Source organism: Podarcis vaucheri (assembly GCF_965113315.1).
Source record: "Podarcis vaucheri genome assembly, chromosome: 2".
Taxonomy (NCBI): domain Eukaryota; kingdom Metazoa; phylum Chordata; class Lepidosauria; order Squamata; family Lacertidae; genus Podarcis; species Podarcis vaucheri.
In genome coordinates this window covers 29,278,090-29,300,078 of record NC_138760.1, presented here as the reverse complement: position 1 = coordinate 29,300,078, position 21,989 = coordinate 29,278,090, and the positions used below count along the sequence as shown (strand labels likewise).

At 42.1% G+C, this 21,989-nt stretch overlaps 1 protein-coding gene across 2 annotated transcripts in view; it reads right to left on the bottom strand.

Moving 5' to 3' along the window:
- KCNJ16 (potassium inwardly rectifying channel subfamily J member 16) overlaps window positions 1-21,511 on the bottom strand; it is a 44,826-nt gene extending 23,315 nt beyond the window's left edge. The window contains exon 1 of one of the 2 annotated variants that reach the window (XM_082212691.1): window positions 21,430-21,511. The gene's annotated coding sequence lies outside the window, so the exon portion shown is untranslated. Of the gene's footprint in view, window positions 1-4,460; window positions 4,482-21,429 lie in introns of those variants that run through there. The other variant, XM_082212692.1, reaches the window with a different exon arrangement.
- Window positions 21,512-21,989: the final 478 nt, after the last annotated feature.

Below are 21,989 nucleotides of genomic sequence, written 5' to 3'. Positions count from 1 at the left end.
CACGACAGGGTGAGCTCCTGTTGCTCGGTCCCTGCTCCTGCCCACCTAGCAGTTCGAAAGCCCGTCAAAGTGCAAATAGATAAATAGGTCTGGCGGGAAGGGAAACGACGCTTCCATGCACTGCTCTGCTTTGCCAGAAGCAGCTTAGTCATGCTGGCCACATGACCCGGAAGCTGTACACCGGCTACCTCGGCCAATAAAGTGAGATGAGAGCCGCAACCCCAGAGTCATCGGTGACTGGACCTAACAGTCAGGGGGCCCTTTACCTTTAGGTGGGAGAAATTGACTGCTGAATTTACATAATAACAGTGAGAAGGCATAGCTCCCCTTTCTATGCCCTCAAAGTGAAGGATCACCTCTAGAATGACTGAATATTTTATTTAGTTTTATAGAAACCATATTGAAACATGGCTTGTAGGTTTTGTTTGGCAACCTGGATCAGATACCACTGGCAGATTTGAAAAGGCTATGTTCTTCAGAAACAGAGTACGTCAAGAGTATCAAGTGGTCTATCGCCATGGAAGGACTAAGTAGAGAACACAAGGAGCTCTTGTGGCACTTGAATCTCTCTGCTTCAGAAGACAACTGTCGTGTTTATTGGAGTTTGCACTCTGTGCAGGAAGCACAGATAAGAGAAAACAATTTGGAAAAAGGCCAGCAATGTTATAAGAAGTGAAAAACAAGCTGCAGGCGGTGACGTCACAAAGCATCCTGAGGAAAGCAGAAAAGGGGGGAATCTTTGCTTCCAGCAAATACTAAATGGATGAAGTTATCTCGCAACTCATTGTTAGCAAACATTCCTTAAGGGAACAGGCATCTCTATGCTTCTTTGCAAGCCAACCTGCAAAGTGCATCAAGCACAAGTGTCAACAAGTGAGCAACAGGTTGACGTTATTATGACCCATTATGTCCCAATGACAGCCGCTGAAACGTTGGGTGTTTTTCAAACCAGGAACTCGGATCTCTTTGTTCTTACCCATCAAAATCTATTATGAGGGCATTCTTCCAATCACACACCCTGAACTGTTTATGAATTCTTCACTAACTTCCAAGTACACTTCCCATTCAATAAAAAAGAAAAAAAATGGCCATTGTCTAGCTCACTGGTACTTTTTCTTAATGGCAGAATGAGTCAAAGGAAAGAGCAAAGATTCCTGGGCAAGGATGGAGCTGTATTGCCCACAAAAGGGGTGGGCAGGGGATGCTTGCTCTAGAGACATGGAAAAACCAATAAGCCAGCTGGAAAAGAAGGCAAAAAGGCTTAATTGTCTCAATGAGACTTGTTACAAGATGAAAGTATCTTTCTTTGATGATTAGACCAATGGTTTATTCAAAACCTAATAAGATGTTAGTTAATTTAACTTTATTATTTGTCCTTTGCTTTGACCTGACCTGGATGTACTGTACTGCAAAACTAAGGTTTGATGTATAACCTCGGCCAGCATACGTTGTAGTAGGGAGTTGTAGTTGAGCAAAATATGAAGGGCCACAGGTTCCTCCCCCTCCCATGTAAAGATTAATCATCTCTCAGTACAAAGAGTCCAGGCCATGGCACATTATGTACTCTAGTGATATGCTATGGTCTGCTATTGATGTTTGAGGGGGTCTTCCATGCCAGAGAGGTCTGACTATATCCCACCTGCAATTGGCTATAATGCAGAGGCTCAGTCCCCAAAGTCCCCATTTAGGGCAAGCTGTGGGGCTGTTTTTGCCACTCTGTAGTACTGGACCCTACAATTCAGCTTTCATAAAGATTGGTTGGAGTCCCTTGTCCTCATCCATAACTCCAGCTATTAGGTATTCTGGCTTGACTTAAAACCAAGTCCAAAAGCAGTCATTCATTATAAATTATTTTACCAAACACTTTGCGTCCTATTAAGAATTGCCACCCTTACAGAAATAGCATTGTCCCATCAGGAGAGACTCTATAAATCACCGGCAGCTGCTCTGGCACTGCTATTTTTCATAGTAATTAAAATACTTAGAGCTGTTGCAACACCTGTACAACCGCATTCCACAAGTTGCTCAAAGGTTCCAATTCCATTTTGGATTATTGCTATGGAAACTGCGCCACCCTTTTGCTCCCACATAAATAAAATGAGAGACAGTCCAAATATTGCATTGAAAAGAACATTTATTCATGAACTGTCTGGAGTGGAGGAATGAATAGAGAACAGCTGCCTCGTACCCTTTCCTCTAACACACAAAAAATATGGAGGACCCTCTCACATTAACCTAAAATCTAAAACAAACAGGCAGAATACTGTTTTCATACTTTGATCTGTGAAACAACTTATCATGGAATAAATGGATAGCCAATCAGAAAGCTTGGCTTTGAAAAGAACTAGTTGAGATTCATGAAACTGCAGAAAAATCAGTCTGGTTTTCATCGAGAGCAAAAAGCAGCAGAATGAAGCCGAAGTGTTGCCCAGGTGTGAAAGGAACTGAATAGTTTCTCCATTATAGGCACCATGAAAGTCAAGATGATTTAATGCATGGTGCCTTGTAGCAACTAGAGAAACCATCAGATGTTTGAAATAAAAATATAATCAAACAACCAGTACAGGCCAGCCTAGTAGAGGTCCTAGTGTTGATTTTCTGATGTCAAAATTCAAAGTGGGACAAAATAAGAGCACTGTAAAATTTTATGTGTGTTTATTTCTATCATGTAGGCCTGATGCAATTTCTTAAACGCCACAATCAATTTGCCACAGGACCATTTTTGTTTGTCTGTTGTTGTTTTTTTCATTTGGCTAAAAGAGCTACCGTTCTAGAATTTACAACTAATAAATGCCTCTCTTTCTATTGACTTGTATACACTTTATGAATATTCACAAGAAATTACTGTGTTGGTCACCAGACAAACAAGGACATTTAGAACATGACATGAGAATAGTCAAGAAGAGAGGAAGATGTTGAATAAAGAGTGTTTAAACCCATGCACAGCATTGTGCAAAACAGGTGGAAATACTCTCCACAATTTGCGTGTCGAGGTCCCCCAAGCCACCCCTAAAAAATTCACAATTCACACATAATTTTTGTTTAAGGTTTTTGGCATAATTTTGGCCACAACTTTATTAAAAAAACATAAATGTGAGTGGTTGCTTAGGCACTGGTTGTGACTATCTGTCCCCATGCCCAGGGACAGAACTGATTTCCGAATTTCAGCTAAAACCAGTAAGGGAAAACAATATTGGGGAGAGCATGGAGCCGGGGACCAGACCCTCATCCCCCCCCAGCATGTTCCCGGGGGCTTGCACGGCCCTAAGCCCCATTCAGGGGTATGGACAAAAGAGTGACAAGCCCCTGGATTCCTTTAAACAGAATTCCCTTTCCACAGCAGCATTGGAGGGGCAGGCACCGCCAATCCTTACCCCTCCACCAACCAATTTTTTAACTAATGCCTAACCTCAACATTACAAGTTGTGACGATTTGCTACGCAGTAGGCAAAAACCAAATGGCACCAGCCAATCAGCCAAATGGACAAAATTCCTACCAGGCCCCTGCCCCAAAAGCAGACGACCCCATGACAGGCATAGCAAGGTCAACGCAATAGCCCTAGATTAGGGAGGGTGGGCGGGTGATCCAATGCACACAGCAAAAGAGCCCAGTCAGTGCTGCGTGACTTGATTTTATAACCTTTGGTCCGTCCTCCTAAATGGCAACACCAAAATTTGCCCAGTAACCCAACCGCCCAATCACTGCAGATGGTCATCCATACTAACCCACCCAGCAACAGAGGGGTGGCCTGTCAGACCCCATGACACCAGTAGCTACAGCAGCAAGCAGGTTTTGCGTGTCCGATAGTTCACAACTATATCTAAAACCGGTAAGCATTCAAAATATACTTTCTGAGAGGTGTGTATATGTTGTACTTCTGCTCAACAGCTGAGAAAAGTTAAACAGCACTGGATACAAACTAAGCACTCAGTGCTATTTTTTAATAATCTAATTTAAACTGTTTGTTCACACAACAGCCAATTCACCCTACAACCTGAAAAGGAAAACTCAATTTCTCAACAATATAAGGTGCATATGTTTCTGTAGCATAGGTCTGATGCAATAACTAAATGCCACAATAAATGTGTTCATCTTTAAAGTGCCACATTAACTTTTTAAAAAAAAAACACCCAGACTAAAATGGCTGCCTCTTTTGCATTTGCCATTCATGAATGCCTATCCTATTTATCTATTTCCAAATTACATTGATTCATTTTGCAAAAATCACAGCCTAGGCTGTTTACATCTTTTAAGCTTCCTCTTTCTAATGGCACGCTGTGTAAATGTCTTCAGGAAATATAGAGAAAGTACAGCCTTTCCAGATTCCCGAGAAACGTTTCATTTGCAAAGGGTAAGTATTTAACACTGTGACACAAATTCAAACAGCTTTAATGCCACATTCACTGTATTTACAGAAACAATAAAATAATTACTTGTAAGAAGAGAAACTGAATGTTACCTGCTGCTGCACGCATATGGGAATTCATAGCCCTGGTCTCTGGCATGGCAAACAAACTGATTTTTCCCCCTTGTATTTTGCTAGTAGGTACAATCCCTCCCTCTTTCATATTGTTAAACAAACATCACATGCCTGGAAACACTCTGAAAGTATTCATGTAAAAATGATCTGTTCAAGGAGTAGACTTGAAGAGCACCAGTGTGGTCAGCAGGTGAACCCTACAGCTGGGTTCAGATACCTGATGAGTGATAGCCTTGAAGCAGTTAGCCTAATTTTCCCTTCCGCACAATGGAAATAATAACAACAACCTCCGGAGCAAGGAAAATGATAAAGAGACCTAGGCCACCTTAAAAACGTGCAAAATACTGATGTCCTAGATCTGGAAGGCTTTAACAATTCGTCAGGTTGGCATGCGTATTTGTGGTATGACAAGGGGAAAACACATGGAATGTTTAAAAACCATATTGTCAGAAAAGCAATATTTATGGTCTGGAAAAAATACAAAGACTTATTGGAAAGTAAAACTCCGAGGTGGATTTCACCAATAGAGGCCAAAGCTCGGAAAACATCCAATATGGAGGCATACTGGCCGAAATATTGGGAAATAATAGAAAACATTGGAGGTAATTGGAGGTTGCAGAGCTTTGAAAAATTAAAGGATAAGGTGCAAAACTGGTTACATTATGCCCAAATTAATGAGGTTTTTAAGCAAGACAAAAAAATAGGATTCCAGGTGGAAAAATCGAAACTTGAGACAGAGTTGTTAGAACCAAAGACCAAGGTAATTTCGAGAATGTACAACTTGCTGCTTAAATGGAACACTCAGGATGAAATAGTTAAAACAGCCATGATAAAATGGGCTCAAGACATTGGTTACAATATCATGTCAGAAGACTGGGAAAAGTTATGGACCACCGGTATGAAGTTTACGGCATGTAATGCCTTGAAAGAAAACATTATGAAAATGGTATACAGGTGGTACATGACCCCAGTCAAACTCGCTAAGATATACCATTTGTCTGATAATAAATGTTGGAAATGTAAGGAGGCTGAAGGGACATTCTTTCACCTCTGGTGGACGTGCCCAAGATTGAAGGCCTTTTGGGAAATGATCTATAATGAGTTAAAGAAGGTGTTTAAGTACACCTTTCCCAAGAAACCAGAGGCCTTCCTTCTGGGCATTGTCGGCCAGAAGGTGTTAAAAAAGGATAGAACTTTTTTTATGTATGCTACAACTGCAGCAAGAATTCTTATCGCCAAGTATTGGAAGACCCAAGATTTGCCCACACTGGAGGAGTGGCAGACGCAACTGATGAACTACATGGAACTGGCTGAGATGACTGCAAGAATCCGGGACCTGGGAGAAGAGGCAATGGAGGAGGATTGGAAAAAATTCAAAGACTATTTGCAAAAGTATTATAAGTTGTATGAAACATAAGATGTCGTATGATTTAGAACGTTAGCCCCAGCAATGAAGTTTAATTATTTAAGAAATTGTTAACATTTGGGAAAGAACCAAAGTTTAAATGGGTTAAATGATATCAGGTTATATTTTTAGAGTAAACGGAGAACAAGAGATTTAAACTTAAATTGCAATTGAAAATATAAAGAAAAACACGAAATAAGGGTATAATTTGCTGATGACTTTATTATCAAGAATGCACTATGCGGGAGACGCGGGGAAGTCCGATGGAAATTTGAAATAAGTTATTGAAATGGATGTTATTTTCTGTTCTCTTTTCTTATCTTTTCTTTTATTCTGTCTTTTCTTATTTGTAATTTGGAAAAATGTAATAAAAATTATTATAAAAAAAAAAAAAACGTGCAACTCCATTGGAGCGCAGACTCAGTTTTATTCATTGCTGCAGTTCAGGTAGCTGAAAGGAAGAAGATACATCACCCACTTGCTTAAGTGAAATGCTGCTACATAAAAACAAGAAGGAAAGCTGGTGACGCAAGTTTCAGAACAAGGAAACTATATCATGAAAAAGGTCAGATTACTGTTTAGAGGCACTTTGCATAAGCCAAAGCCCAGAAGTCAGTCCTTCCCCCCCCCCCCGCCCCCACCATGCTCTGCTGCCAGTGTCTATAGCACATGGAATAATAATAGATTAACCTTCTGACTTTTCTCTGATGAATAGAGGGACATTCTATTCAATAATAAGAATAAGAATACCCCCGCCCATCTGACTAGGTTGCCCCAGCCACTCTGGGTGGCTTCCAACATATCTAAAAACATAATTAAACATTAAAAAACTTCTCTAGACAGAGCTGCCTTCAGATGTCTTCTAAAGGTTGTACAGTCATACCTCATGTTACATTTGCTTCAGGTTGCGCAATTTCAGGTTGAATCCCACGGTGACCCGGAAGTACCAGAAAGGGTTACTTCCAGGTTTTGCCACTTGCGCTTGCGCAGATGCGCAAAATGATGTCACACGCATGCGCAGGAGTGGCAAATCGCGACCTGCACACGCGCAGACGCAGATTGCGTTCTGTTCATGTTGCGAATGGGCATCCGGAATGGATCCCATTCACAACCAGAGGTACCACTGTATAGTTATTTATTTCCTTGTTTCAGGGATCACATAACACTATACCCCCCAACATTTCTCCGATGAAAATAGGGACTTCTTAAGGAAAAGCGGGACAGTCCAGGATCAAATCAGAAACCAAGATGGCTTCTGTAAATCCAGGACAGTCCCCAGAAAATCTCCCAGTTGTAGTGGAAATGCATCACCTCCCCATAGAGCCTCTAGCCATGTCAAGCAGCAGCCATTTGACATTGTTATAAGAAGAGTTTGGATTTGATATCCCGCCTTTCACTCCCTTTAAGGAGTCTCAAAGCGGCTAACATTCTCCTTTCCCTTCCTCCCCCACAACAAACACTCTGTGAGGTGAGTGGGGCTGAGAGACTTCAAAGAAGTGTGACTAGCCCAAGGTCACCCAGCAGCTGCATGTGGAGGAGCGGAGACGTGAACCCGGTTCCCCAGATTACGACACTATAACCAAAGGTTAGGGGTACAAAATGGAGGGAGGTCTGGTATGTGCTCCTCTGGGGTGAGCACTGACCTGGTGGGGCCACAGGGCTCTAGTCAAGTTCACATACCCAAGGGTTGTGTGGCAAGGAGGACAAATTCTTCCCAGTCCTTTGTTGCAGAGCCACAGGATGAGCTTGTAAATGTGCCCAGAAGTTGGGAGAGAGCTGATCCCTCTTGCCTTAGGAAACTTCACTGCCTGTGCTCTCTTTTTATTCGGTTAATTGGGCTGATCTATTGCGTGCAACTTTCCTATTCTATTCTATTTTGAATAAATAGAATCTATTCACCACAGCATGGTTCTCTACGGGTGTGCTTGCAAGACAACCACGAATCTGAACTATTCATCTGTCGCGGTTCAGATTCGCTCACAGCTTTTCATCCTTCCTTCGTCCTCAGCCCTCCTTGTGAAACCAGAGTAAACTGTTTGCACAGCTTTTCATGGACGCCGTAAACCCACCAAATGGAACATTTTGTCCCTATAATCTCAGGTAATGCAGGATTCTTAAGGCATGCAAGAGAGGTTCATTGAGTGACAGCAACTGGACTAGATTCGGAAAATGTTGGAGCAAACAGAGGGATAGAAGATGGGAAGGAAGAGGAGACGGGTCTCTGAAGTTTGTATTCCCCCTCAGTGGCCAGAAAACAGCTGCTTGCCCTCTCTTCTTTTTTCATATGTTGTATCCTGGCACAGTAGGATGAGCCTCCAGGCAGCTTCCTCCCTTTCTTCCCTTAGCCAGCTCCACTGCAGGCTCACATTAAAAAGCCATGTCAGAGACACGTGTCATGTAAATCCATATAATAAACTTTCCCACACATTTTGCTTACTCACTTGGGGAAAAAGTCCTGCCCCCTTTGGCACTTCACCTGTGCGATGTTTGCAGCCTTCCATGACTTGGAGAGCAAAATTATGAAATGTATACAGTCATACCTCATGTTACGTTTGCTTCATGTTACGTTCTTTCAGGTTACGTCCCACGGTGACTTGGAAGTACTGGAAAGGGTTACTTCTGGGTTTTGACGCTCGCACATGCACAGATGCACAAAATGACGTCGTGCGCATGCGCAGAAGCGGTGAGTCGCAACCCGTGCATGTGCAGTTGTGCCACTGTGGGCTGCACTCTTTTCATGTTGCGAACGGGCCTCCAGAACGGATCCCGTTCGCAACCAGAGGTACCACTGTATATTGGAAATGTCAACAAATGTGTGTGTACATTTTCCTGAGGACTTCTTTAAGAAAGATAGAAATCCATCCCTTGTCACCTCTCTGCTTTCAGATCCACAATGAAACTAAAATATCTTCATTCATACACACACACACACACACACACACACACACACTGATACCTCTGGTTACGAACTTAATTCGTTCTGGAGATCCATTCTTAACCTGAAACTGTTCTTAACCTGAGATACCACTTTAGCTAATGGGGCCTCCCGCTGCCACCGCCACACAATTTCTGTTATCATCCTGAGGTAAAGTTCTTAACCCGAGGTACTACTTCCGGGTTAGCGGAGTCTGTAACCGGAAGTGTTTGTAACCCGAGGTGTTTGTAACCTGAGGTACCACCGTATAGCATATGAAAACCTAACAAGCAGGAGCAATGCAAATATATTACACAACAGTACTTCAGACAATAAAAGTTAATTCAATTTTTAAAGTAAACAACCAAACCAAACCCCCAAAACATATTAAAAAATGTTTATGAAAAATGCATTGAAACTGTGAGCAGCCTCGCTGAGTTAACTTAAGTAGGAAAATTCACAGTTAAAGGTCTGTAAAACAGCAGGCATAACAATGTAACAGTGAATAATATAACCGTCTTAACAGAAACAAACCCATGTCAAGTAACAACTTCAGCACCACTGACTATACATTCTCAGGCATAACGTCTTCTCTCCTCCTACAATAGGAACAAGGATTCGAACCCGGTTCTCTACAGTTCCAACTGGTTGGTACTTGTTAGTTTTTTGTAGGCTTCCGCCCACAAGGAATGTGTAGGTAAGTCCACTTACTGTGATTGCACAATACTTGAAGGCTTGTCTGGTGCCCCCCCCCCCTTGTTTTTAATGTATTTGCCTTGTGGGGGGAAAGACCAAGATTGTGGAACACCTTGTCCTCTGCTGTTCCCACGACCCTTTCACCATTTTTTGTCAGCTGGTGGAGACTTTCCTACACCAGCAGACTTTTGCTGAACTGCTTTAGGTAAGGGTCTGCACTGATGACTATTTTGATCTGTCCTGCCTGCCTGTACTTTATTGATACATTTCACTGTGGTTTTAATTTTCACAAGCTGCCTTGCACGGGGTGTACGCCTCCGAAAGTGTCGGCGCCAGAAGATGGGGCTAATGTTTGAAAGACCTTTGGCTTAGACAAGCAGAAGAACTGAATACTATTAGCAGAAGTGCTCTCTGCCAGCTTCAGCAGCAAGTGAATAAGGTTGTCAGAGATGGATTCTTGAATGTCTAGGCTTCAGGCATGATCAGGTGATAAAAACCACTCCTAAGACCGGCAGAGACTATCAGGTTCATGTTCACTCAGAACCTGTTGTTCAGATGTGAAAGGGGATAACATGTTCAGTTGATTATAGGTTTGGATCAGTGGCATTCGTTACAAAGTTGTTGCCACCGGTCATTTCAAATTTATTGTTTCAAAGTTTAAATGAATGGGGGGCGGGGAATCCCCTGTATTCGTCATTGCTCTGAAAAATTTGGCTAAGCCTTAAAGTGTCTTCCAAAATAAGCAATTTTGCATGCCCGTGTGTCCACTCCATACACCTATGATGAATCAGGCAGGCTTATTTAATACCTATTTTAAAAATCCTTACGATGGCCATTTTAATCCAAGGTTTCACTTGAAAAGAGAGGACTGTGAGACTCTGGGGGTGGCTGTAATATATAACAAATTTTAACTTGGCTTCGTTTTATTTTTCTCTCTTAGTGTAACAGGTAACCAAAACAAAACAAAACCCCACATGCACAACTTAAGAAAGGTCTCAAGACAGAGGGAAACAAACAGTTTCTTCCCCTTGATCCAAATAACCATCTTCCTGTCATTTTCCTTCCGAAGGGAAGGAAAAGGCACTGCCATTTATTTGTCTTTCATTCAAACTGTGTTCCCTTTTCTCAAGGAAGGAAGAAAACCTGGATTGGTAAAAGAGCTATAGGTATAATTGGCCTCCTTTTGATACCAGAGGTTAACAACAACAACAACAACAACAACAACAACAACAACAACAACAAACCAGGTGACCTTTAAATGATGAACAGATGATGGTTATTACTGACAACCCCTGCCTTGTCTGTGATTCCATATGCATCTGAGCTCATTCTCAAACCTTCTCAACAGCTATTTGCAGGCTCTAGAACTTTGTGCCCAAAGAAGGTCCATTTCTAAATATTTGCTGTCTAATACTTTTTTAAAGAAAAGGTCAGGCCTTTTGCCCTTAAGCTTATGTCAAAATTGATTTTAGTTGGTTGTTTTGATTGATGTTTCGCCAGTCTCCTTTTAACTATTTTTATTCTGTACTATATTGTCATTTTATGATATTTTGTGGGTTTCCTGTTGTTGTTTTCCACCTCGGCTATTATTTTCAGGCAGGGTAGAATTCAAGTTCAGCAGATAACTATGAGTAAGTCCCATTTGTTGAATTGGTCTCTTTGTCCACCTCTCCTTAAGCTACAACATGCATGAAAAATCACTGCTACTTTAGCTCAGGAGTCAAGTGCGCCATTCAAGGATAACAGCATCATGTGGCCACACACATCCCATGGCGTTTGGTTTTCTCTCCATATCCAAGGACTCACTGATCCCATTAAATAAAACTCCCAGCTCACATCTCCTATTCATCATTCTGTTGTAGCAGCCTTGTAAACAATGGATTTGATTGCCTTTTCTATCTGCACAATTTTATTCTCAGTCAGTCGAAACTTGGTGTGTACACACTGTGGATTGTGAAGGGGTGAAATGCTATTGACATTTAACACCTAAAATCTAATGTCAATTTGCTTTCTATTTGTGCCAAGTGTAGGCGTTGGCATTCATTTTGTCCAAATCATTTATCGGCCTACAGCCTCTAGCAAAGATTAACACCTGGGAAAGGATAACTGTATTAATGCACAAATATTATCAATTCAGTTCTGTGGTCAAAGGCTTGGTAGATGCAGCCACAAAGGGATAAAGCTGTAGCATAGTCTCAGGTAAACAGTGTCAACAGCTAAAAAAACCAAGAAGGGGTGAAGGATGGAACATTTTACATGTTCAATGAGATGGAACGGCTTTCCATTGAGTTGCATAATAGGCTATTTCTGTTCAACAGCTTTGGAAAAAGATTAACACAAATAACACCAATATATCTAGACACTACTGAGGTCTTTGTATAAATTAATTAGATCCTAACCTTTCATATTGCTTGTGTTCCTATTTTTACACACGTTATTTTTAAACGGTGTGTCAATTTGAGTTTCTTTACAGACTTATTTGCATGACCACTTTGTCGTTTACATTCTGTTGGCGGTGAGCTTTTTTTAGCTTAATTTCCCAGTAAAATATTAAGGCCCAATCCAGCCACCAAAAAGTCAACAGATCTTAGTAGTGCTGTACTTTGGGAAGGAACGGTACTTCAGTTCAGAAGTGGGAGACTTGTTGGACTCCATCACCAATCAACCCCAGCCCTCGTGGCCAATGGTCAGGGATACCACAACATCTGGAGGGCCACAGGGTCCCCACACTAACTATACAACGGCAGTGCTAATTTGAATGATGACACGCAGGTGACAGAATTAATTCTGATATTACTGACACTGCATGTTTAAATGCTGAATGTTAAGACAGTGTGCAAAAGCTTACCCATGAAAAGCTAGCAAAAAAGGAAGAAGGGTATTTTTGATTTGCAGGAGCAAATCCTTCTTCCTCATTCTAAAGTGGTGCAGGCCCAAGAAGTTTGCATCACAGTGGTACCTCAGGTTACAGATGCTTCAGGTTACAGACTCCGCTAACCCAGAAATAGTACCTCGGGTTAAGAACTTTGCTTCAGGATGAGAACAGAAATCGTACGGCGGCGTGGCAGCAGCAGGATGCCCCATTAGCTAAAGTGGTACCTCAAGTTAAGAAGAGTTTCAGGTTAAGAATGGACCTCTAGAACGAATTAAGTTCTTAACCAGAGGTACCACTGTACATTATTATTTTTCTTAACAAATACATTGGCCTTTCGAATCAAAGCCCACGACAGGGAAAGATCATAGCAGATTTTGTTTCTGAAACAACTGCACCTTTGTTTCATTGAATTTTAAATAATGCATACATGCTTTACCAAGAAACTTCTGGGAACTTTTGCTCTCATATAGGTGAAGCAGCATTCTCTAACCAAATATTGCAACATATTAGGCAAGGCTATGTCCTCAGATGCCCCCCAAAAAACCACATTGGCATAAGAATGTATAAAGTAACATTCACTCCTCTGGAGCTATAACACACACTCCATTTAGTTCTATCAACAAATAAGCAGGATGTTTAGCTACTCCCGATCTATACCCTGACAGATTTTAGGAGTAGGCGCTATCCTTTCAGCACCATAATAGCAAGCAAGCCACGATAAACACAACATCGATACATACATTATTATGTGCAGATCTCTTTAGAGCTTGGAAAAGAGAGGCCTTCACAGTTGGAGAATGAAAGCTTATCACATGCTGAGAAGCTGATGAGCAACAGTGAATCTAAAAACATTGTTTCATCCTCAGCAATCCTTTTAGCCTAAATAGCTAAAAGACAAAAAGGAAAAAAACTCAAGAAACCCCGAGCAAATTGAAATGTTTTCACCTGATACCCGAAAGAAGAAATATGGACAGTGTCTTTACTAGGGAACAAAAATGATCGAACCTTGAAAGACTGAATTATTATTATTATTATTATTATTATTATTATTATTATTATTATTAATTGTTTATACCTCGCCCATCTGGGTGGCTTCCAACAGAATATTAAAAACACAGAATATTAAAAACACAATCAAACATCAGTCATTAAAAACTTCCCTAAACAGGGCTGCCTTCAGATGTCTTCTAAACGTCAGATAGTTGTTTATTTCCTTGACATCTTATAGGAGGTCATTCCACAGGGCAGGTTCCACTACCGAGAAGACCCTCTGCCTGGTTCCCTGTAACCTCAGTTCTCGTAGTGAGGGAGCAGCCATAAGGCCCTTGGAGCTGGACCTCAGTGTCTGGGCTGAACGATGGGGGTGGAGACACTCCTTCAGGGAGAGGGCCATAGGTGATCATAATACAATAAAAGTATTCTGGATCAAACCAAAGGCCCATATAGCATCCTTTTTATCAGAATGGCCAATCAGATGCCTGTGTGAAACCATAGCTCACGGGCAGAGAATCTACCCTGCATACAGGAGATCCTAGGAGAGACTCCATGTGTGGATTCCTGCTAGTCACTGTAGACAATACTCAGATAGATAAACCAAAGGCCTAAATTCCTATGAACCACAACTGAAAAGGTCCCCTCTCTGCCTTACTCCAGATGGAGGGGCTGGTAGGGAGTAGGGACCCCAAGAAGGGCCTCTGAGGTTGATCTCAGTAACTGAGCAGATTCACGTGGGAAGAAGCAGATGCTAAGGTATCCTGCTTCCAACCTGCTTAGGTTAAAAAAAGTCCAGTGATCTTAATTTTGTCCAGAAATGGACTGGCAGATGAGGTAGCTGTTCCAAAACTAGACATGCGCCCAAACACTTGGGCCCAGTTAATTATTGTGCTGACATATTCTAACATTTCCAAACAGTCTTCAAAGACAGTCCTATATACAACACGCACTGAAATAATCTAAACCAGAAGCTCCCAGGGCACAGATAACAGTGGCCTGGCAATTTATGTCTTTGAAGGATTTCAATTGGCACACCCGTCGCAACTGGTGAAAAATACTTCAAGCTATCAAAGCCACTAGGTATCTTGAAGCTAAGATATCTTTCTTTTCAGTAGCAGCACCTCCATATTAATATGGCCATTCTAGTCTTCAGATCTAATCCACATTGTATAAATGTTATTCATGAACATGAGTGGGGAGCCACTTTTCCATCAGTATATACTCAGCTTCAGTATAGACCAGATGGGTGTATAGTGATTTCTTACTTATTGAAATTAAACGCCAGAGATAAGAAGAAATGAGAATAGCTAGGAAGGAGTTTTCCAATGAAAAGCATAGCCTAACTAAAAATATTAATATGAGCATCACCCGGCTCAAAATATAAATTATGTTCATATGAATGAGCTTTATTAAACTGATGTGATTGTTATGGTAAGGTAAACATATGCAATCAAGGAGACTAAATTGCACAAGCAGGTTGGTCTAATCTGTGTTTAATCTTCCCGTTTTCCATTGCCTTGTTTCAAGCTCTGAGTGAAATGTGTTTGACAAGCTTCACTGACAGATGTTGCAGGGGATCTGTTTTAACAATCGGTTGCCCTATTTGCAGTATCTGGTATCAAGAGGAAATTTTCCACTAAGTTAACTAGCCATGTTCACTTATTTGCATTGCTCTGCAATTGTATGTGTGTGATGTATATCTGCTTTCTATTTGTGGAAGCATAAGTTGATCTGCGGTGGGAAAGAGGCTGCTAAGAAGATGGCTGTGCTTTTCAACAGAGGCTTTGCTGATAGGGTATTTTGTCCAAACTTTAGGGAACTTAATGAAATATCGACAACCCTGTGGCTGAGGGCCAAAGCAGGTGTGGCATTTGTATTTTCACAACAGCCCTATGAGGTTCATTAGACCTAAAGATAATGACTGGCTGACGATCACTCAATGAACTTCACGACTATGTAAGGATTTGAACCTCAGCCCCTACAGTCCTAGCCTGATACTATCCACAACACTACAGCGCAGGTGGCACTGTGGTCTAAACCACTGAGCCTAGGGCTTGCCGTTCAGAAGGTCGGCGGTTCGAATCCCCGCGACGGGGTGAGCTCTCGTTGCTTGGTCCCAGCTCCTGCCAACCTAGCAGTTCGCAAGCACATCAAAGTGCAAGTAAATAAATAGGTACTGCTTCAGTGGGAAGGTAAACTGCATTTCCATGCGCTGCTCTGGTTCACCAGAAGCGGCTTAGTCATGCTGGCCACATGACCCGGAAGCTGTATGCCGGCTCCCTCGGCCAGCAAAGCGAGATGAGCACCGCAACCCCAGAGTCGTTCGTGACTGCAATTGGCTGTGGTTCTCCAGAAGTGGCCACTCAGTAGCCCATATTGACTTCACTGATAACAGATGGAGGTGGCCCCAGCTTTAGGGGGTGTAGTCATACCTGCCCAGTGTTGCTGTGGGTGGGGGTGTACACCAAAACCACAACCACTACTTCTTTATCGTGTTGGAGGGCATGGAGAAGGCATGGAAACCTCATCAAGAGGAGGATATCGAAACACATTTTCAATAACCATACCCACTCTTGTGGGCTGAAGATCTAGAATATATCTGGATTAAAAGCAGCTTATTGAGGTTGACTGCAAAGAATTCTGCATTGTGTATGTCAAATAAACTACTGCTTTGTCCTCTAAGTGGGTAAGTGGGTACACTGTCAGCGTTTGTTTATTTTAACGAGCACGAACGCTTTCAGCAGAAGCTTCTTTTGCTGCAAAATATTCCGATCAGCTCTGCCACAGCAACAGGAGCGAAACTGGCACAGCTATGATAATGGCATTTTTGCCCGAGGGAAAGAGCAGCAGCAAGGAATAGAGCCCTCCTCTATCAGGCTAAATGAGAAAGACAAGACAGTATGTGATTTCTATGATAATGAGTAAATCCCTTAAAAATCCCTTTGACTGTCCACAGCACAGCCAGCTGTTGTATCTCAATCTCTCGACCCCTTAACAAGGCTGATTTGGATCATGCATTGTGGGTGCCTCTATAAATTATAAAGTATAAAAAAGCAAAGTAATCATAAAATCCTGCCAACCTTAACAATATTTTTTCCACCAGTTAGTTAAAGGGATGACCCCAACAAATGTTGCAGCTGCGTAATCTCCATTCATTTTAAGGAACTTCAGTGCATGGATAGCTCAGTTGGTTGCAGCGTGGTGTTAATAATGCCAAGGTCATCGGTTCGATGCCTGTATGGGACAGTTACATGGCAGGGGGTTAGACTAGATGGTCCTCAGGGTCCCTTCCAACTTTACAATTCTATGATTTCATGTCAAGTCCTGCGGGAGCCCCATTTCCAGAACGTAAGCTGTGATTCAGGATTTCAAAGCCCCAAAGACCAAGTCTATTGACAAGAACTGCAACAATTTAGAACCATTTTTCAGTTGACTTTAATTTTAATTTGCATAGCGAATAAACACCATCAATGCATGACATCTACTGAACTATCATTATTGCACAATTACTTTGAAAGAAAGCAAGTAAGTACAATAGACTAATAGATAACACGCCAAATATTTCATTTCATTTTTCTCCCTGCACCCCCCTCTCTTTTTTCTTTTGCTGGAATGGTTGCATAAGAATTATCTTTTACTGGCAGCCAGTAATTTCACTAGAAGTTAGAATTCTCTGTTACTATCAAGTGTCAGATGATTCTGTTCATAAATTATGTGATGGAGCCTTCTTCTTTTCCCCCTCCCTCAAAAAATGACATTTTTGATCAAGAATGATTATTTCCTCTAGGGGAAAGATTGCTTGTGACTACATCAAGATGACTATTTTAAGTTGAGCATCTTGTCAGGAAAGCTTCATTTGAAGAGGGCAAGAAAGAGTTTAAAACTTGAAAAATAATATCAAGATGGTTTCGTTTTCTCATGTTCACCAGAACACATGGTGGGGAATTGTTCTTCACCAGAGAATGAAGACATGTGGCAGACTCCCACATCCAAGCCCAGAGAAGAGAATTCACCCCCTAAAAGAGGCTTCTATATACAAATGGCATCCCAGATCAGGTCTGGTCAAGTGGTAATCTCTTACCCACATGCCAGATCCAGCCTACTTACCACAGCGTGATAAAAACATGGCAACAAGGTATTGAAAATAAAATGCCAGAGCGGGACTGCAATGTTTCCAAAGCTGAGAAAGTTTTGGCACCTCAGCCTTACAAGCACCATTTTCCAAACTCAGCATTCATGTCGGTGCTATTAAATGTGAGAAAGGACGTTTGGTGTTTGACCTTATATAGCCTTCCTAGAGATCATTTCGCAAGCCATCTGTTTCATGAGGCAGCAACTGTTCATCAAATCACGAGCATTCAAATTGCTAAATATACCCCCAGGCAGACAAGCAAGTGTGAAATCCCACTCTTTTGGCATGGACTGTTCCGCCTACGGCTCATCTATTAAGAAGTGCTCCAGAGGCTACTTTTTATTGACAATCACTGGTTTTTATAGACTTTGGGTTAACAGCTGGTCAAAGCACTTTCGCCTAGATGCCTCTTGGAAGTGACGTTGCTATGGATCTCAACAGCCCTAGAGACACATCCTCAAAAGTAAGACCCACTGAATTCAATGGGTTCCACCTAACTGGGTTCAGAAATGTGGTCTATGGTGCATGTTGATGAAAAGGATGGGGCAGTTGAAACTGCTTTTAAACATTTCTGTTCGCATCCAAAGTGTGAACTTTAACCCAGAGGAGATCACAAATGTGACCCAATCTCTGCTCAGATCACTTGGGAGCTGAAACCAGTCTAGTCTATGCAGACTCCTGAGATGAGAGAATGGACTGGAGTACAGATGGAGAAAGTTGTTTTTATTGCTTTCCCACTATTAGGCTTGCTACAAGATGGGAGAGGAAGAGGCCAACCAATCAGGGAGAAATGTCCTATCCCAGTTTGTTCTTTTGCTGCACTAGTTTCTTATTTTTTTCCTTTAAAAAAATGAAGAATGTTAAAATGTGATTCCCGCCCTCCCCAACCACTACCTGAACTGATCCAGCCAATTTTATCACCTCAGCACTCTTATTTCGCCACTCAATTAGCACCTCATTCTGCCGAATGTGAATCCCAGATCACGGATAGGGAAAAGAGGAAAGGTCAACAGCAGAAAACGTTAAGTTGGCCCAAACCCATTTTCTGGAAGTAAGCACCACTGAAACCAGTGCAATCTGCTTCTGCGGAGATTTCTATAAGCTTGCCCTGTCTGCAGTGGAAAATGTGAATGAAGTGAGACTGTGGTGGCCCAGGAAAGAGATTGCCCTTGAAGAAACAAAAAGGACTTAGAAGGTCAAGCCTACCTAAAAGTCTCTAGCTTCAAAGCTCTAAGACATTTTGCAGCCTGAAGCACTGCAGAGAATGGTCTCCTCCCCACGCCCAGGACAGAGTCACACTGTATAGTAGCTCTAAGCATGCACAGAATTGGCTTTAAAGGAATATTTTCTTTCAGAAAAGTAGGTAGAAGAGAAATGATTTTCACTGCTGCCCTGTATCTTTTCATAGAAAGTGGAGTGCTAACAGGCATAAAAGAGTAGAATAGGAACCCATCTAAGGCACTAATGAATGATAGGAGTATGATACCATCTTTAACTTAAGTCACATTTAATTTATCCAACAACTCACCTAGAATACAGATTGATGGTTGAGCTATATTAATTGACTTTTAAGAGTTCTAAAGAGCTGGAGAAAAGCTCGCTGTTAACAGTTACATTAATTTTGAAGGAAAAATTACTTTCAAAATTACCCCTGTGGGTTTTATTTGTGAATTCATAGCAGATTTATCCAAATCCATCCTTGGCATAAAGCTTCAGCCGTCATTGTCACAGCAGGCAAGTTCTTATCAGTAGAACTCATCTTCTGTGTTGCTCACGCTCACAACAGAAAGAATGCATGAGGAGAAAGGCCTTTTTGCCCCACTTTGCCCAAAATCATGCTGATTACCATGTTAGCTTGGAGTTGTGCTTGACCTCCTTAGCTGCCAAGTGATGACCTACAAAGAACTTTTCTTATTTTCCCACGCCAACAGTAATTACCCAGGAGGGAACAAATGGGAGTGAAGATCCTGAAACCTAATGGGCTTTTCAAACTTAACAACAACTGTTGAAGACATTGCTTTAAATGGGCAGATAGCTTTTTGTTCAGTTTTTCCCCCTTCTGACCTACAGAGCAATTCAAGTTTGAAATGCATGTTTAAGAAGAGAGGTGCTGAGGCTCAGACCTGTCCAAAAACCCTTTCCTCTGTCACCCAGAAGCCCCAACCACCACACCACCACCAGCAGGGATGGTCCACCTATGAGGAAAGGTGAGGAGACCACCTCAGGCAGCACGATCCACAGAGGCATCAGATTCCAGTGTAGAGCTTTACTCCCCACCCCCCTTGTTCCTGAGGTAGATCTTCACTCACCCCTTCTTCCCTGGTGGAGAGAGGATGCCATTTTGTGGGTGCGCCAGGTGCCAAAATATATTGAGCTGGCCCTGTGCCTGAGGCAAGATGTCCCACTAATGGCTCCCAACACAGATCCAGGTTGGAACGAGACCAGTAGCAATGCATCTGCTTTGTAGGAACTCCCTCTTTTCACTGAGAGCATATGTGAAAATTGGACGTTCCAGGAGGCACTGTTACTGCTCTCCCTAGCTTTTGTTTCGGCTGTGGTTTTGGCTGGTTTTGGCTGACCCAAAGCCAAGTTGGAAGCCACCGACGCTGAAGCCAGATTGTGATCTCCTGCTCCCTGTGGCCACCCAAGATGGCTCACCTCAGGTCACTTCACTGGTACACCAGCAATACTATGGCAGCAATCTAGCCTAGGGGCTGCAGGGCAGGCCACATGGCACACCTTTCTAGTCATTGTCCATGCCTCAGAATTTGCCGCCTGAGGAAGCTGCATCACTTTGCCTCATGGTAGGACTGGCCTTGCTCAGGTGACAAAAGATCTCTGGCCAGCCATTCATAGAAGGCAGGAGAAGGCAGGCAAAACTAGAATTAGGCCTCATCTGCACTATAGATTTAAAGTAGTATCATGCCACTTTAAAGAGTCATTGCTCCTCCCTGTTAAGTATCCCTGGAACTATAGCTTGTTAATGGTGCTAAATGTCATGAGGAGGCCCTTATTCCTCTCACAGAGTTACAGTTCTCAGACTTCTCTGGGAAGAGGAATGGAGAAATAAGAATTGTAACTCTGAGGAATAGGGGTCTCCACTAACTCTCCACAAATATTTCTCGAGGAGAGTTTCTGCTCTGAGGCTTGCCTGTGTGAGTTTGTTAACTGTCCTGTCCACCCCAAAGAAAGAAAGAAAGAAAGAAAGAAAGAAAGAAAGAAAGAAAGAAAGAAAACATTAGGCGCCCATTGCAATGGAACATTTTTCCCCATGGAAAAATACCTACAGAGGAACACATATGGAAAATGTTATCATTGCCATTAGGATCTCATTCACATGAAGCCCTTGTTTTAACATCACATCACATTCTCTATGATTGCTTTCATTGCATTAGATTAGATTTCCTGCTTGTTCCTGATTATGAACCTTTCAAAAACCCATGTGGATTTCATATTCATGCAGTTCTCAACTGATTTACTCCAAGAGTATCTGTGCATAGAGGAAACACATTCCTTCAGAATCAATCCTACGTATTTAAGAGGCATGTTTCCTCAGTATGCGTTCCCACCATAAAATGTCCACGATTACAACAACTTTCTTGTGAGAGCAAAGTCGATTTGCAGGTGAGAGAGATCCTCATAATGGCAAGAGCTCAACTTCAGAGCTTTCAACCAACTTGGTCCAAGAGACAAATCACCACAGATGCCAAGTAAATCAAATCAACAACACCCTCCAAAACCTTTTCATGTCAGTCAAGGTGCTTGCCCTTTTCTCTGCTCTAAAACATTGCCTTCTTTTCCCTGGGAGAATATTGGCACAGTTTTGATGTTCTGCTGTTTCTTTGTAGAGAATGCCACTCAGGAAAACACTGGTATCGGCGTCAAATTTATAGATGTAACAGGAACCGCGATATCAAATATGAAGCCACTTACCATTGTCCCTTTGCTACCTCCACGCCTGCAATCACGAAACTATAAAAGAAAACAAGGGTTGCGTTAAGGATCAGACATCTCCAAAGCCACAGCCTCCAAAGTCCCCAGTTAAACATTTACCCCAATTTGCAGCTGTAATCTAGCTCCAGGAATCTGCTTAGGTCGCTCCTGGCATCTTGAGAATCAGGTGACAGGCAGCCCGTTTGCTTGACGCCATGCCCACCCCATTAAAAAAAAGTGTGCTGAAATATTCACAAAAGTCACTGGCACACATTCAAGCTAGGATTTCAACAACCGTGAAAAAGAGAAAGATTTCCTGGGTCAAGAAAAACAAAAATCCAACCACCATTCATAATACAAATACCTGGTTTGGTGTTACCTACAGTATTGAAAAGTTACTAAAGGGAATAGTCATCGCAGAAGAGCTCTCTTTTTGATCCTCTTTCTTTCCTCTGTTTGCCCTAAGTTGGAGTGGAAATTTCCAGAGCAGGCAAAAGGAAGGGGTTAAGCTACTATTAAGGAGGTGGGTGGTGCATTAAATGGAACAGTTAATCAGTGCC